Raw genomic sequence first — 17,420 nt, 5'->3', positions numbered from 1 at the left:
CAATTTATAAATGCAAAAATATTGAACCTCAACTGCCGCGAACATCCAACCGCAACTGAACCTCAACTGAACGCCAACTTCCGAGTTTATAAATCCAGCTTTAACATACATTTAGTACCAGTAGACCAAAACATCGTACGCGTAGCTTCGTCCTATACCACAACCGCAGCCTCACCGTACCGTACCACCGACCAAACCAAACTAACCTTTCTAGACTTCCGTACCCGCACCAATCTCACCAGCCGGTACCCGGGCAGTACCTATGGCGCAGGCGGTCCACTCTCGCCTCTCCGAAGAATTCCTCGGCTTCTTTCTCAGTGGTTCTGCAGTCGTCATCGTAAGCCGGTACGAGAAGCACAGAACAGACGGTGTGTGTGCGCTCTCGAGCTTAGTGCGGTACCCAAGACATCTTTCGCTTTCAAGGTCAACGCAACAACCTGGTGGTACCGTGTGATGGCAGCCTAGCTCGGTCGTTGTATAACACCGACCATCGGCCGTTTCGATATCGTGGTCGATTTGTTTTCCAGTTGGTTTTCTTAAGTTAGTACTACTTTGGTCGAAAAAGTTTGTGGTGTTTCAAAGGTGTTTTGTGACAGTTTTTTTAGTTGTGTTGGATAACGATTTTACAAAGGATTTATTGATGATGATCACGGTGAGTCTTTTTGCATTTTATTTGAACGAGTGTGGAAGTGGATACGATTCAAGGCAGAAAAATATGGCAAACCACCAATTTTGACCTTTGTTGCATTAAGTAATGCAGTTATTGGCTGATTTGAGACTTTTCTTAAGACCTTCTTCATTAACACGTTTTTTTCTTATATCAATGTTCTTTCATTTATCTCAAACACTATACAGCATATCCCCGGATCGTGTTTACACAAGGAAACATATTTTTATTATTCTTTTTTTTGAGAAAAAATGCATTCTTTATAAAAGTTTTTACTTGTTCTAAAATGGTTAATTCCGTTTATATTTTCTCAAATTTCCCTGCCGTTTCAGGAATATAATAAAAAAATGAGAATATGGTTGAATTTTTTATATGGCCAAAAAATCAAAACAGGCCTCTATGGTAAAATTAGTTCTGTTCATTAAGTGAAAAAAAGTCTTCTTGCGGTGTTTGTTGCAACGACCAAGAGCTTCATAAGGCAAGATTATGTTTTGTAATAAACAGTAATTATGAGTATAATAAATCAACCAACCATTAATAATAATTTAATTAATAGAAAACAAAAACAATAAAATCTTATTAGTTTCATTTTCCTCATTTCGCCAGTCTCCAAAAACATTAAATATTATAGATGTTTAATTGATACTGCAAAATGATGATCATTTTTATTAAATTCTTTACCTAAGCGATAAATAGAGTCACCTTTTCCATATTATTGAAGTAAATAGCCCTTTTATTTTAACCTTTTTCTGAGAAAAATGCATTTTTCATAAATGTTTTTACTTGTTCTAAGATGCTTAAGTCCGTTGATACTTTTTCGAGATAAATAGAGTCGCCTTTTCCATATTATTGAAGTAAATAAAGTGTATGCTCTCATAATAGTTTAAAGCGACAAAAAACTAAATTAATAGTTTGTAATAATCTGTAAGAATGAAAACTAAATAATATTACCATAGAAACGAGTTTTGATTTTTAGGTCTTAAAGAAATTTAGCCATAATTTGAATTTTTGAAAAAGTGTAAACGGAATTAGCCATTCTAGAGCAAGTACATTTTTTTATAGAAAATGTATTTTTCTCTGTGAATAATAAAAAGCGTTTCACCTTGTAAAAACGATCAGGGAACTTATACCTATTAACATTTATTACCATTACACATGAAACTAGATTGATTTGATTATTTCAACGAAATTATCCATTTTAGAGCAAATACATTATTTTTATAGAAAATGCATTTTTCTCTGTGAATAATAAGTTTCGCCTTGTAAAGATGATCAGAGAACTTATACCTATTAACATTTATTACCATTACACATGAAACTAGATTATTTCGATGTTGTGTAAGTATCTGAAAATTTTAACAACTACGGAAAATTTAAAGAACTATTTAAAAATAAAGGAATTTTTATTTATCGATAAAATAGGTATTGGAGTCATCAGTTTTTCGTGGCTTAGCTGTGAAAATAGGAATCCCATTTTTTTATTTTATCATCCTTTTCAATAACATCATTGATTTAATTTCCAGTTGATTTTTGGGTTTGGTACTACCTTAGTGCAAATAAACTTTGTTTCGTTTGTGATGCAGAATGTAGAATACTACATTCTTTGTGTGTGATAGTTCAGAGGTGTTTTGTGAGAGTCTTTTGATTTATGCTGAATAACGATACATAGAATGAATTGAAAATGATCATAGTGAGGTTTTTGAATTTTAATTTAATGACTTGCTGGCCCAGTAATGCAGATCTTCCGAGAAGGTAAAATATATCAAACAACCGAGCAAACAACATTCATCGGTAGTTTCCTAAGCTTAAAATCGACAATACCTCTTTTTCAAATCAAATTATGTGAGCCTCGTCTGTATATTTATTTTCAAACATGCCATTCAAGTGTATAATCATTAGAATTAAAAGCAACTTTTTTTATATGTTTAAGTTTTTTTTAATAAATTACATACTGTCGTTATTGACTTTGATCATATGTTTTTCAGGCATCATTTTTGAGTTGATTCGATATTTTTCAGTAAAATATGAAGATTATCCTTACTTTTTCGTAGAAATATTGCAAATTCCTACCCAGTCAACTAACAATAAAAACTATTTTTTTGTAATACTTACCAAAATACTCGTATGATCTCAGTTGTATTGTTTTGGCTGTTGTTGCAACTTCATCTTTATTTTCAATAACGTTGTTCAAGTTCAATAGTCAGTTTATTTTCGAGGTGATTTTCGTATTTGATAATATTTTAGTGGAAAGACTTCTGGCTTTGTGGTGTTTCAAAACAGTTTTTATGTGTTGGATAACGATTTAAGTGAGTGCCTAAAATCTTATTAGTTTCATTTGCCTCATTTCACCAGTCTCCAAAAACATTAAATATTATAGATTTTTAGCGACTTTTGATACTGCAAAATTATGATCATTTTTATTAAATTCTTTACCTAAGCGATAAATAGAGTTACCTTTTCCATATCATTGACGTAAATATCCCTTTTGTTTTTACCTTTTTCTGAGAAAAATGCATTCTTCATAAATGTTTTTACTTGATCTAAGATGCTTAAATCCGTTGATACTTTTTCATATTTCTGTAATTTAAAAAAATATGCGAATATGGTTGAATTTTTTAGATGTTCAAAATGGAAATATCAGTGCCTTTCTATTATTATTAGATATTAGTTCTTGTGCTGCGTTTGTTTTAACGACCAAGAATTCCTAAGACAAAACTATGTTTTGTAATAAGCAGTGATTATGAGTAGGTATAATCAATCAGAGAACCATTAATAATAATTTAATTAACAGCAAACAGAAACAACAAAAACTTATTCGTTTTATTCTCCTCACTTTACCAGACTACGAAAAATTAACTTGTTTAGTAGCACTTGAAGCCGGAATATTATGATATTTTCTTTAAATTTTTCAACCAAGCAAAAAGTACTTGTATTTATATATGCTATAGTATAGTATCACATTTTCCGTAGCATTGAAGTAAATAAATTTTGTGCTCCTTTGATGTTTTAAGCCAATGGCGCAAGAATTGAAGACAGCAAGAAATTATGACTTTAATAAAAATTAATAATAATCTCTCAAAGAATTAAATATAAACGATAATAACATAGAAATGCGTTTCTAGGACTTATTACTTTTATAGTAAATGCATTTTTCTCAAAACGTGAATAATGAAAAAGTGTTTCGTTTTGTAAAGACGACGAGGGGACATACTAGCATTTATTACCATTACAAATGAAAATTTTGACAACTACGGAAAATTAGAACTACTTATTTAAGAATAAAGGAATATTTATGTATCGGTAAAATAGTTTTTTGGACCTTAGCTATGAAAATAGGAGTCCCATTTTTTTTATAATATCATTCTATCATCCGGTAGATTCTATATCAGCCCGTTCGGTTGAATAACAACATCGATAATTTCAATAATAACGCCATGGATTTAATTTCCAGGTGATTTTTGGATTTGGTACTACCTTAGTGCAAGTTAACGTTGTTTCGTTTGTGATGTAGAATGTAGAATACTACATTCATCGTGTCTGATAGTTCAGAGGTGTTTTGTGAGCGTCTTTTGATTTATGCTGAATAACGAAATTACATAGAATGAATTGAAAATGATCTAGTAAGGTTTTTGAATTTTAATTTAATGACTTGCTGGCCTTGTAGTGAAGATCTTCCGAGAGGTAAAATATGTTAAACAACATTCGTCGGTAGTTTGCTAAGCTCCAAATTGACATTATCTCTTTTTCAAATCAAATAATGTGTGTCTCGTCTGTATATTTCTTTCAAATATACCAGTCAAGTATATATTCATTAGAATTAAAAGCAACTTTTTTTATTTTTTTTTAAATACATACTGTCTTCGATACTGTCGTTATTCACTTTGATAATCTGTTTTTCAGGCGTCATTTTTAAGTCGATTTTTTTTAGTAAAATATGAGGCTTAATTTTCTGTAGAAATATTGCAAATTTCTAATTAGCAACTAACAATAAAAACCAAATTTTTGCACTACTTACCAAAATATGATCTCAGTTGTATTGATTTTTGCTGTTGTTGTAATCTTTCTTTTCAATAACGTTGTTTTTTTTTTCAATTTATTTTTGAGGTGATTTTCGTACTTGTTATTATTTTGGTTGAAAGACTTGTTGTTTTGTGGTGTTTCAAAGATGTTTTGTGACACTTTTTTTATGTGTTGGATAATGATTTTACACTGGATATATTGAAAATTATCATAGTGAGGTGTTTGAATTTTATTTTAATGGCCTTATAGTGCAGATCTTCCGAAAAGGTAAAATATAACAAACAACATTTTTTGGTAGTTTCCCAAGCACAAAATCGACAACATTTTCTCTTTATTATACCATAAAATAACGCGAGGCTCATCTGTAAACTTATTCTAAAAAGGACCATTTAAGTGTGTAATCATTAGATATAAGTGCATCTCTTGTTTTCTTCTCAATTTTTTTAATTAGGTATATACTATAGTTATTGACTTTAATAATCTACATTTGCAGGCATCATTTTCATGTTAAGTCAATTATTTTATATAAAATTAATATGAGGCTTATCCCATATTTTTTTGTAGAAATATTTCCTACTGATTCAGCAACAATAAAAACTAAATTTTTCCCTACTAACAAAAATATGATCTAAATTCGTTTTCGAGTTTGGTACTACTTTGGCCGAAAACTTTTCGTTTTGTGGTGTTTCAAAGATGTTTTGTTACAGTTTTTTGATTTGTGTTGAAAACCGATTTTAGAATATACTTATTGGAAATCACAATAAGGTTTTTGAATTTCATTTTAATGTATTGCTGGCTCAGTAGTGCAGATCTTCCGAGCGCAGGGCAAAATGTAACAAACAATATCTAAATCTTTTTACCAAATTTTAAGTGACTGTGAGGCTCGTCTGTATGTTTCTTTTCAAGTGTGCCATTCAAATGTCTAATCATTAGTACTAAATATCTAGCAGTTGTTTTTTTTCTACTTTTATTAAAATATATACTGTAGTTATTCACTTTTTAATAATACCAAATTAAGAACTTGAGAACACGGCGCAGTGTACTGAACTAAAGCAAATAAGTATGTTATCAATATATTGTACTACTAGCTACTAGTATATATGTACATACTTTTCTCTGTAGAGCTATTAATTAGGCTAAATTCGAGGCTAAATTATAAGATTGTCCTGTGGATATACCTTTATATTTCGTACCGCATGTAGAAATGGAAATTTTAATGCGAATCAACTAAATCTGAATCACTATTCATAAAAAGAACTCGATGATTCACGTATCTGTCAACATTGCTTTACACACAAGGTTACTTATGTAACATTGTTGATTACCAATTTCTTTTGGTGATTGAACAAAAGCTTATATTTTTTATACTTCCATTAATATTCATTTAATAAGTTAATATTTTTGGTGGATTTTTGATAAAAAAATAAATCTGGTCTAAAAGGTTTGCTAAATTCTTATTAAAATTAATATTAAAAAACATAGTATTTCTCTAAAAAATGTTTTAAGAAGCTATTTTTTGCAACCAAATTATCGTTGCAATATTGATATACTTAATTTCTAGTCAAAATTTGTTTAAAAACTTTAATATTAGTTAATATGAAAATGAAATGAAAAATTGTAAGTTTTAGAGTAAAATATTTTAAATTAATTTTCATTAGAAATTCTCTAACTATTGCCATCTCATATAATAGGGTTTTACTAACATATAGAGCGGGAGTTAACACATTTTTGGGTAAGACATTTCAATTCTTAAAAATGTTAGATACCTAACAGCTTTTTGCACTAATAGCTTTAATTTACAATAATTCGAAAATGTACCTGATATAGATTATTACTTAATTACAATGATTATTTTTTATAACATGAAAATAATCAGGCGTCCGTTTTTCGTATCAGTGCATCTGTTAAAGAAATTAATTATATACTTGACCCAAAATATCAGAATATCGATATATCAGTAAATTCTTGGGATTAGAGTAAACCCTTGATATAAGAGAATATTTGGCTCAATTTTGAAGGTTAACATGATATAATGTCATTTTAACAGAACGTCAACGGTTTTTGTAGACGTATTTGTAAAACTAAAGTGTTCTCGAATAGATGACTTTAAATCGTTATTTAAATAGTTTTTTTTCTTTGTTCTTTGTGTTTTTTTTTGCTTCCGATGACGGAAAGAGATATACTTTCCGAAACGTTAAGCACTCCTTTTGTCCGTTACGCAAATTTGTTTATTAGTAAACCATCTGCTGTCAATTAGTCTCCTGTGGATTAACGCAGCAGTGTTTACAAAAAATAACTATTTTTTTTGTAAATTTTCTTGCAGTGGCGAAATATCCATAATGCTAATATGGATACTAACAATTTATAACAAAATTGTTGAATAGGTGCTTAAAGAGAAACTAAATAAAATAAACTGACTTGGTTCTACATGGGATCTCACCACTTTTTATAGTGGTAGAGCCCCAAATAGCATCTATCTGACTTCGAACTAAATCTGACCTGAAGCGACGTCAGACTTTGTGCCAATTTAGGTCGGGTGCTGGTGATATGACTGGTGACGTCGCTGTCCTATTAAAAGTGACGTCGTTGGATCCGAGTCGGTAAATCCAACGATCTGTCGACGTACAAAATAACAACGTACCATTTTTATTAATTTCCCAACGTCGTTCCAACGTTGGCTTGCACGACGTACCTATACTTGAACTAGCCCGACGTCTACCCGTTGTCCGAATAGGATACGTCTCACTGATAATCCCTAAAATAACGTCAAATTATATTTTGTTGTATTTTATGTTCATATTTTTAACCTAATTTACGTATCTCTATTTACGTCCGTAAATACAACCCATTAAGTAGCATTTGCGGCCTAATAAACATCATGAACATAACCTAATAAAAAGTTTTTGTAAACAAACTTAATTTTTTTATTATGCCTATGAAACACTAAAAAGGCATTTAGACATTCATCTATATTTTACAGAAAGAGGTCGAGGCTTTTGCAAAATAATAATAGTAGTAGTGATGTCTTCCCTCCGCCCACAAATGATTTTTATCCGGAAGAGATGCTGCATTACACTGGTACTGGTGCATCTTAATTTCATTTTTTAGCTTAGGAAACCAGCAGACCCCATCCTCCTCCCACATGTGAGGTGCTGGTTCCAATTCTTTTAAATTTTGTATATACTATCTTAAAAAAGTGGCTGCCCATTGTTTTAAAGAGAAAACAAAAACTAAAATATAGTTGCACAAATCCACAAATCACTGATACGCAAAGTGAGGTTACGTGGTGTACGTTGGAATTATATATACGTCATAATACGATTGCCGGTCGTCCGGTTTGATGACTTCGGTCGTGTGAGACGACTAATGTTGGAGACCCGGTCGGAATTGGTATATTGGTAGTTCATAATAAGTCGGACACAGAAATCCGCCATTCTTAACAGGTATCCGATTGTCAGCCATTTTAAAATCGTTTTTTGTTTTTAAAATTTATATTCACATTCCGATTTCTAGTAGAATAATATTGATAAGGTTGAGTTTGGGGGGGAACCACAGTACAGTTTTTATGATTAAACCAGCTAGAAAATAAAAAAATATTTTGCGAGTTACTTTTTTTATAGATATTTTTATTTCATAAATCTACCTAATTTTGAAGGCGCTCGTTGTTTTCCGGAGTATTTTAATCAGATATATCAAAAAAGTGACTTCCGTTGACAAAACTGCTGTCTGGATTAATGATTCAGAATTATTATAATATGAAATTAGATAGGCACTTATAGTTATATTCGAGGAGTGATTATGAATCCATTTGTATTTAGGTAGTTTGGTTAGGTTTTTATGTATTCTTGGTAGCGAATATGAAACCAAACGCAACGTAAGTGTTTAGCGACGAATTTTAAGTAACTAAAATCCGACATAATATGACGTTGGTAATTGGTAGAATTACATTCCCTATTAGGTCAGATACCGACGTCGAGGCGACCCGAATCTGTATTCCCCATTTAGGTGCAAATAAGGGTCGTCAGGCGGTCGAACCGACGTTGGTACCCGACGTCGGGTTTATTGAACGCGACGTATACCCGACGTTAGATAACGTCCAAATGCTACTTGGGAGCTGTGTTGCGAGACTCGGCATTTTTTACATTCTTTGCTTTTGATGGATTAGTTTTAGTTTTATTTATATTTTTTATCATTTTTATTTCTATTTTAAAATAAAAACAAACTAAATTGCTGCTATTTTATCCAACGTTTTTAATATTATTCAGAAGCAATTTCTGCCCATCGCTACGTCCACGTCGCGTCGTTCGATAGCATATTTCAAAACTAATAACGAATCGAATAGGGATTGAAATAAGAGCGGCGATCAGGATGTACAAAAACTGGTTTCAGATGATCACGGGTAAGAGCTCTCTTTGTATAATATGTCAGACGGGACCTAGACCACTTCTTATGCAGTACAGTTATACATAATTTTAAACGGACGGACGGTCGGTTCAAGGTAGTTCTAAGTAGTACTTGAACGTTTACGAACATACACCTCGGACAGTTGAATAACTTAAAGGTGGTGCTTAAACTCAATTTGTAAAAAATTACGGCACGCAACGACAATAATTCTACAAATTCCTTTCTATAAATAGGCCTGTGTTGCATTTTCATTTCGATCGCGGCCGCACTAATTCGATCCTAATAATTATAATCGGAACGTTTAATTTAAATGCACTCTTGGTATTGGGTTTGTCTGTTGAATGGGCAGTGCGGCAAATTAGTAGTTGAAGACAACATTAGCATGGTTTTGTAATCAAACGAAATCATTTGTTAAGTGAATATCACTGTAACTATTTGAATTTGAAGAATAATTTCACAGATATTGTTTTGAGTTAAAAAGTTTGTGTAAAAATTATACAGGGTTGTTCACCACATACGACACGGAGTATTGTAGCTAAACGACTAGGTTTTTACAAATTGTAAGTTTTGGGTTCGTTGAAGGACTATTAGAGCTACAATTTAAAAATATTTTTACAAGATACAGAGTGTCCCAAGTAAAAAAAATATCAAAGTTGTATTTTTTTAAATGGAACACCCTATATATTATTACATTTTTAGTTTCTACGATTAAAATAAAGGTAAATTTGATTAAGGTTTATTACACTTAAACCTTACCGTTTTGAAGTATTTTCAATTTTGTGAAATTGCAGTATAAATTTCAAGGCTTCATTTCTCTGAGGGTATCAAAGTTTTTAATACTAAATATTTACTGAAGTTTATTTATTGATCAGTTATTGTGTTGCAATAATAAAAACTTTATTACCTTATACAGAGTGTCTAAAAATTTATTTTAAATAATTACTAGCTATAAACGGCAATAACTTGTTTAATTTAAATGGAACACTCTGTATATTTTATGAGAATCAGATGCACAATTTAATTGTCTATCAAATTGTATTATACCATTTTTTACCTATCTCTTCAAGTTTCCGTAGAAAATGCATTTTCTTGTAATTTAGAACTCATTTATCAATATACCCATGGAATACTGACATTTTAGATTATTTTTAAAGATGTACCAAATTTTTAAAGAGTACAGATACTAATATTGTCGATATAGTTCGTTTATTTCATTAAAAAATAAAAAAAAAAACTGTTTAAATATTTGTTAAAGAGGACCAATTAATATGATTCCAGTATGCAAACTACATTAATTGACTATTTGCGTTGATTAATAATAATTGCTCCAAATACTAAAAAACTGAATTATGTATGTGTATTAGACAGTGTGGTAAAAAGTAACACCTTAAAAATGATAATTAATTTTTTGACAAATGCTTATTTATAACAACAGAGGCGTTCATTTTCATAACTTATTATTATATTGATTTCTCATTCAAATCCACATTTATTTAGAATAATTTATTAACGAACACAATTAAGAATGTAGTTAATTAGTATTTGGGCGGAAATACTGGTGGTTATATTTAATTAATGGTATACACTTTTATTAAGATTTAAATAGTTTTCTTTTTGCATACAAATGGGCTAGTAATATTATCGTTTTACTAAAAACGATAATACTACTAGTAATATTATCGTTTTACTAAAAACGATAATACTACTAGCCTGTACATTTTGTACATTTGTTGTTTTAAAAACAACCTAAAATGTCAATATTCCATGGGTATATTGATAAATGAGGTGTAAATTATAAGAAAATGCATTTTCTACGAAAACTTGACGGAATAGGTAAGAAGTGATATAATACAATTTGGTAGACAATTAAATTGTGCATCAGATTCTCATAAAATATAAAGGGTGTTCTATTTAAAGTAAATAAGTTATTGCCGTTTAAAGCTAGTAATTATTTAAAATAAATTTTTAGACACTCTGTATAAGGTAGTATAATTTTTATTATTGCAACACAATAACTGGTCAATAAATAAACTTCAGTAAATATTTAGTATTAAAAACTTTGATATCCTCGGAGAAATGAAGCCTTAAAATTTATACTGCAATTTCGCAAAATTGAAAATATTTCAAAAACGGTAAGGTTTAAGTGTAATAAGCCTTAATCAAATTTACCTTTATTTTAATCGTAGAAACTAAAAATGCAATAATATACAGGGTGTTCCATTTAAAAAAATACAACTTTGATATTTTTTATTTATTTGGGACACTCTGTATCTTGTAAAAATATTTTTAAATTGTAGCTCTAATAGTCCTTCAACGAACCCAAAACTTACAATTTGTAAAAATCTAATCGTTTAGCTACAGTACTCCGTGTCGTATGTGGTGAACAACCCTGTATAAGATCTTTTCTACACGGGTAAAAATATTCGGGTGGACTTTTTTTTTAGCTGGAATCACTTATAAAAAACAACATCCAGTATATTCTCCAGTCATCATTTTCTTTTTTCCGACTTTAGAATAACTGAAATCAGTTACATGAAAACATGTTCCTGCTTTACATTCTAAACATTTTACTTATGTAGGTACAAACCCAACCTAGTAGATACTGTATATATATAGGCATCAATACCGTACCGAGAAAAAATGAAAATAAACAAAAACGAACCATCAAACCAAAGCAATTAAAACTCGCTGTGAGCTATAACGCGCCTGTTTACGAACTCCAATTGCCGAGTGCTTTTCAAATCTTGCTATATTTTATCAATAAAAAATGAAAATGGTACACTTCCGCACGAAATTTTTTTCGTGTCTATGTTTAGAAAAATTTCTAAACATCCGAAAAACTAAACCGACTAAGTCCGAAAAACTAAAAATTATGCATTTCCGCAGAAAAATGTTCGTAACTTTATATTTGGCTTCCAATAAGAAGTAATAAATTCCTTTAGGGCTTCCAAATAATAAATATTTTTTACATAACTGATTTCAGCTAAACTATAGTAGCCATGATTTCAGCAATTATTCTAAAGTTGAAACGATTGCCATACATTACTAACATCTATAGATGCATGAGCCATATATTTATTTTTATTAGATTGTATTAAAAAAGCCTCTTTTATTTTTCTTTTAGAGGCTATCGCTTCTTTCATTATAATTTTGGTGTTGTTAAAATATGTTGTGTGTCCTATGTCCCATGAATGCTGACAAATCTTAGATTTGCGAAAATCGCCCTTTCTTAAATAACCTTTATGTTCTTTAATTGGAACATTTAAGGGTCCAGATGTTTCACCAATATAAAATTTATTACATTCACATGGTATTTTGTATATTACATATTTTGTTTGTTGTCCAGTGTTTGTTTGGTGTCTAAGCGTATTTTGTGTTTTGAAGGATGTTACTATGTTATATTGTTTTGGTATTTCCTATCTTTCTTATTTTTCCGAAAAGCCTGGTATGTATGGAATTGTAAGTTGTATATATTGTGTATTGTTATCATTGTGTGTATTCTGTGTATAGTTTGGGGTTTGTATTTCGTTTAACGGTTTTGTCAATAAAAGATGGTGGATAGTCGATTTTTATCATATAAACTTTTTATAACACCATTTTTTACATACATATTTTTCCGTTTAATAATAAATTATAATTTAAAAATCTATGCGAACTAAATACGATGAATATGAAGGATGGTCAAGCAGTCCGAACTGCAACTGGTGTGCGATAGCGCTTCATTGTGAAATAAAATTGTCGTTTGGATTTTTTGCACCCCTATATCTTTTCCTAGTTCTGGGGGTGTAATAATGTATACATATTTGATCTACAGTGATTAATTATTCTATAAAAAGTATCCCAGAGTGATAGTTTTCTCTGTAAGACCACGTAAGACTATCCAAGGAAGTCACCACTTTCCAGGTGGAAATAACGGCAATCTATTAGCATGTAGAAATGATAAAAAGGCAGTGAGTATGTGAGTAACATCTCGTTCAGTTGCCATCTTCACAGATAGTTAAGTAGCGTTAAAGATTCTCGATTCCATAGAAATAATTTATAGAGTAGTATGTGCTTGCTCTAAAAACACCAGAAGAGAGTAGATGGTGTTGCTTAGGTACCATTTCATGATCGAGGGCCACAAAAAAGTTAAATAACATGGTCAAACGAGACTCATCAGTACTATTCAAGTATTCATAGACCCAGGAATCTTCTGTAGTGCTTCAAAAGCTTTTTACGTTACAAAATGGCTACAGAACTGCGGATGGACAACAAATCTCTAGAATGGTGGAAAAATTCTGCCAGGAGAAACAGTTTATAGTAGAATACTCAACTACCAACCAAAATTTAAGACACACCTGATAAGCAAAAAGAGAAAATCGGTCGGAAATGTAGTGGGTCTACTAATAAGGCGTTCCAAGAAAAATAGTCATCTAAGATCAATGCCAGATTTTGTCAATCCGAAAAAGAAAAGGCAGAACACATTCTATATCATTATGTTGCCTGGCAAATGTGCGGCATTTTGTACTAGGCAATTGTTATAAGCCATTGGTAAAGAGCTAGGAGTCTCCAAGTTATTATATTTCTGAAAGGGGGAGATACTGTTAGAGATTAGGAAATGACTACAGGGGAAGTGTAGTAGATGCAGTGGAGTATGACAATAGCCACCTTATAAGGATCTAATCTAATCTATAGTCTGGCTAAGGAAAGGATTCCTGACAGTGACAGTTGTGTCAAAATTCTTTCCTGGTTCGTTGAACAGATCTTTCCCAGACAATTCCAGGAATTGTAGTCAAATTACAAATGTTTTTGTAAACTTAACACACCAATATCTGATTAAAATATACATACTAATAACCTATCTTTTTTTCTATAAATTTAGCTTGTTATTGTATATTACTTTTGTGCAGTTCCTGTATAGTGCTAAAGTACGTAATAATTATACGATAAAATAACATATGAAAGACGCGCAAAAAATTAATACACTTCCTTATGACGATAGTAAACTCAGAATAATGCGAGTTAACTGTTAATATAGCTTTAAAAGTCTCCATGAGTAACTCAAAAAATCAATATTTGAGTAATAAAGTATTTAATAATGGATATTCACTCTTCTAATAGAGAAGTTAACGTCGCCTCGCAGTTAAGTCTCCCATAAAGATTATATTCATTTAAATGCAAATTGATGAACGAAATGATGTATTACATTTACGCGGAACATATAGAAAATTCATTTTAGTACCTATATAGTACCGTATATCGAAAAAATGTTTAAAAGTGAGATAGGGATATAATGAGATTTTACTGTAATAGTTATTAACTAATAATAAACTTACTGTAATTTTATACTGTTTCATTTACTTCAAAAACTTGATAGAATATGCTGCCCAATCTTTTAGAAAAGGTGAAAAGGTTATTTTTTAGTCGTAGATATTATTAGACTAGATTAGATTTTTGATGTATCTATTGGCTTATTCCACTGCGAATTTTTCATAACTTCTCTCATCTGCATCTCCCAGGCTATCGCACTGACATAAAAATGCATTTTCTCGTTTCATCTTGACTGACAAAATCGGCACATGACATGGTCTGGTGGTTTGGTTTGTGTAGATTAAATTTTTGATGTATCTGTTGGCTTGTTCCACTGCAACCTTTCCATATTGGTCCTCTTCTAATCTCTACGTTAAATGTTGCTGTTCTGTACTTTTCAAAAAGTCTGGCAATTCGGAGACTGAACATATAGTTCTTTACTAGTGGCCCTTATTATTGTTTAATACAAAAAACAGCACATGTCCCAGGCTATTGCATTGACATAAAATGCATTTCTCGTTTCATATTGACTGACAAAATCAGCACCTGACTTTGTCTGCCAATTCCGTCATCTTTGCATGCCTGTTAAGTTGTAGTATGTAGAATCTATAATGTTTAGGACGGTTGTTAATCACCGCGACCTTACAGATCTATTGTATGTTCCACTTTATTGAGTTATAACGAGTTATAGCTCATCATACAGTCTCAGGGCTTTGACAAAAGCCAGTATCTGAGACAGCTCCACAGAGGTCATCTCTCCATCTTCAACAACAGCCGTACCAAAAATTATGGCCCAAACGGTTGTCGTCTCGGCGCACTCAGTGATAAAGTGTTCTGGTGTTTCCACATTTTCCCCACAGAATCTGCATTCACCGTTGTTTCTTAGCTTTAATCTACTGAGGAGTTCGTTCGAGACCCGTTAGAAACTCCGTGACAATCCGAAGATTGTTCTTACTTAAATCAAGGAAAATCTTTGATTTTTCTCGGCCGTAAGTTCTGAGGTTTTTCGAGTGTCTTAGACCGTTCGAGGATTCCCATTCCAGGTTACTGATGGAGTCCTCCAGGTTCTTCAGTTCCGCTTTAAGCTGGTTTCCGCTTGGAAAGCAGAACGGTTCTGGTCCAGTTAGTGGAGTGTTTGCTCCTTTTCTAGCTAGATCGTTTGCTCTTTCATTGCCTTCTATCTCTCGGTGAGCGGGTTCCCAGAGTAGGAGGACGTTATTTCTTGCCTAATTTGTTCAGTTTCGCTAGGCAGTCTTTGACCAACACCGAACTCATGGTTACTGAGTTGATCGCTAATAGGGTTGCTTGAATATCGGTTCAGAGGGCTATTTCCTGTTTCCCATAGTTCCTATCTAAGATAAATTATACGCATCTTTCGATAGCGCAGATTTCTGCTTGTAGAAGGATGCTGGGGTAGGTGCCCATTGGAGTAGAATTTTCTTTTTGAGATTGCAAACCTCTGACTTGAAAATTTTCCCAGTAGATACTGAATCCATGAATGTGCAGTGGTGTTAGGTCTAGGAGGACCTCCATTGCTGATATTGGACATGTTCTGATAGCACCTGTGATGAAGATGCATGCCAGTTTCTGTACTTTACACAGGTTTTGCCTTATTGTTCGTTGCTCTAGTTTTGTATACCAAGCAACTACTCCATAGGTAATCCTGGGTCGTACTATCATACAACGCAAAATGTTAGGGGGGTAGCCTCATCTATTGGTAGTGTTGTAAGATGTACATTTTCTTTCTCACTAGTCAGTCGCTACTGCCTGCCCAATAAATAAAAATACATAAATAAATAAATCACTGTCTAATACAAAGAAACGCACGTCTACCAGACGTAAAATGCATTTTGTCGTTTCTTTTTGACTGACAAAATAGTACTGTAGTTACCGTGTTAGTAGATACAAGTTTGCCGTAAATTTTGGCGAATGTTCTACTAGGAACATTTTCGTCTGTTTCTGCCCTGGTAAATATCTACACCATTCTAAAAATTTGTTAGCTACCCACTGTTTTGTGACCATTCTTGTGACTGCTTTTGCAGCGCTGCAGAAGGGTTTGCGCCTATGATTTAATTTGACACAATTGGTCATAAAAATATGATAAAAATTACATAATAAAATATACAAAATATTCAGTGACAATACTCCGTTTTTGTTCTGTATATTCACCATGAGTAATCACATTTCAAAATATTGCGAGTATTTTTATTACATCAATATTTAGATTCACTAAATGCAGCTACAGTTATTTTTTCCAAATAGTTGACTAAGATATCAATTTTTTAATAACGATCTAGGAAGGCTTCGATTACTTGGATAAGTTATTACAAAACTATAATAAAAAGTGTAACTCGAAAATATTTTTCAATTTCACGCATCGCATTCCAAATATAAATAACTACCGATATTTAGATGTATTGCTGTGGAATTTAATTAACATCAATAAAGGGAAAAAAGTATGTTAAACAAGTCACGGTTCTTTTGGCATTCCTTTTTTAATATAACCTACAATTATTAATTAAATAATAATGGTATCATAACATTATAGTGTTAAAAACAAATTTGAAATTATTTTTAAAGTAATGAAACTAAAATAAGATATTAATTACTCTATTAAATTGTTTAGGTAATAATATTGGATATCGACTGCTACTATTAATTGCGTACTACTTGCAAATTATTCTCAAAACACTTTCTCAATTAGCTTACTTTTTTAAGTCGCTTACTAATTTGAAACTGTTCGATTTATGCACTACAACCACTCCAAAATTAATTAAAAAAATCGTTTTAAAGAAGTCTGTATTCACAATCATCAAAAGTAGGACAATTTAAAGTATTTATTACAGGATATTTCCACTTGAAACACTTTGAATGCAACCTGAAAAAGGCTTCTGGTATTTTTGCATATTCTTCTTTAAGATCTGAGCAAGTGTAGTTTAGCTGCTTGATAAAATAATATAATCTCTTCATAGTCTGGATGTTTTGCTAATAAAACAGAACTACAGAAATATAGAAAATAAAAAAGTTAGTTTAGGACTTT

At 31.5% G+C, this 17,420-nt stretch overlaps 1 protein-coding gene across 2 annotated transcripts in view; it reads left to right on the top strand.

Moving 5' to 3' along the window:
• The first annotated feature begins 331 nt into the window (after positions 1–331).
• Positions 332–17,420, top strand: part of LOC115889735 (protein Shroom-like) — a 513,929-nt gene continuing 496,840 nt past the window's right edge. For both annotated transcript variants that reach the window (XM_030909801.1, XM_030909800.1), the window contains exon 1: positions 332–652. The gene's annotated coding sequence lies outside the window, so the exon portion shown is untranslated. The remainder of the gene's footprint in view (positions 653–17,420) is intronic.

The sequence above is a fragment of the Sitophilus oryzae genome, unplaced genomic scaffold, assembly GCF_002938485.1.
Source record: "Sitophilus oryzae breed Bouriz unplaced genomic scaffold, Soryzae_2.0 scaffold_845_pilon_pilon, whole genome shotgun sequence".
NCBI classification, from domain to species: domain Eukaryota; kingdom Metazoa; phylum Arthropoda; class Insecta; order Coleoptera; family Curculionidae; genus Sitophilus; species Sitophilus oryzae.
This window is presented reverse-complemented; position numbering and strand designations above follow the sequence as displayed.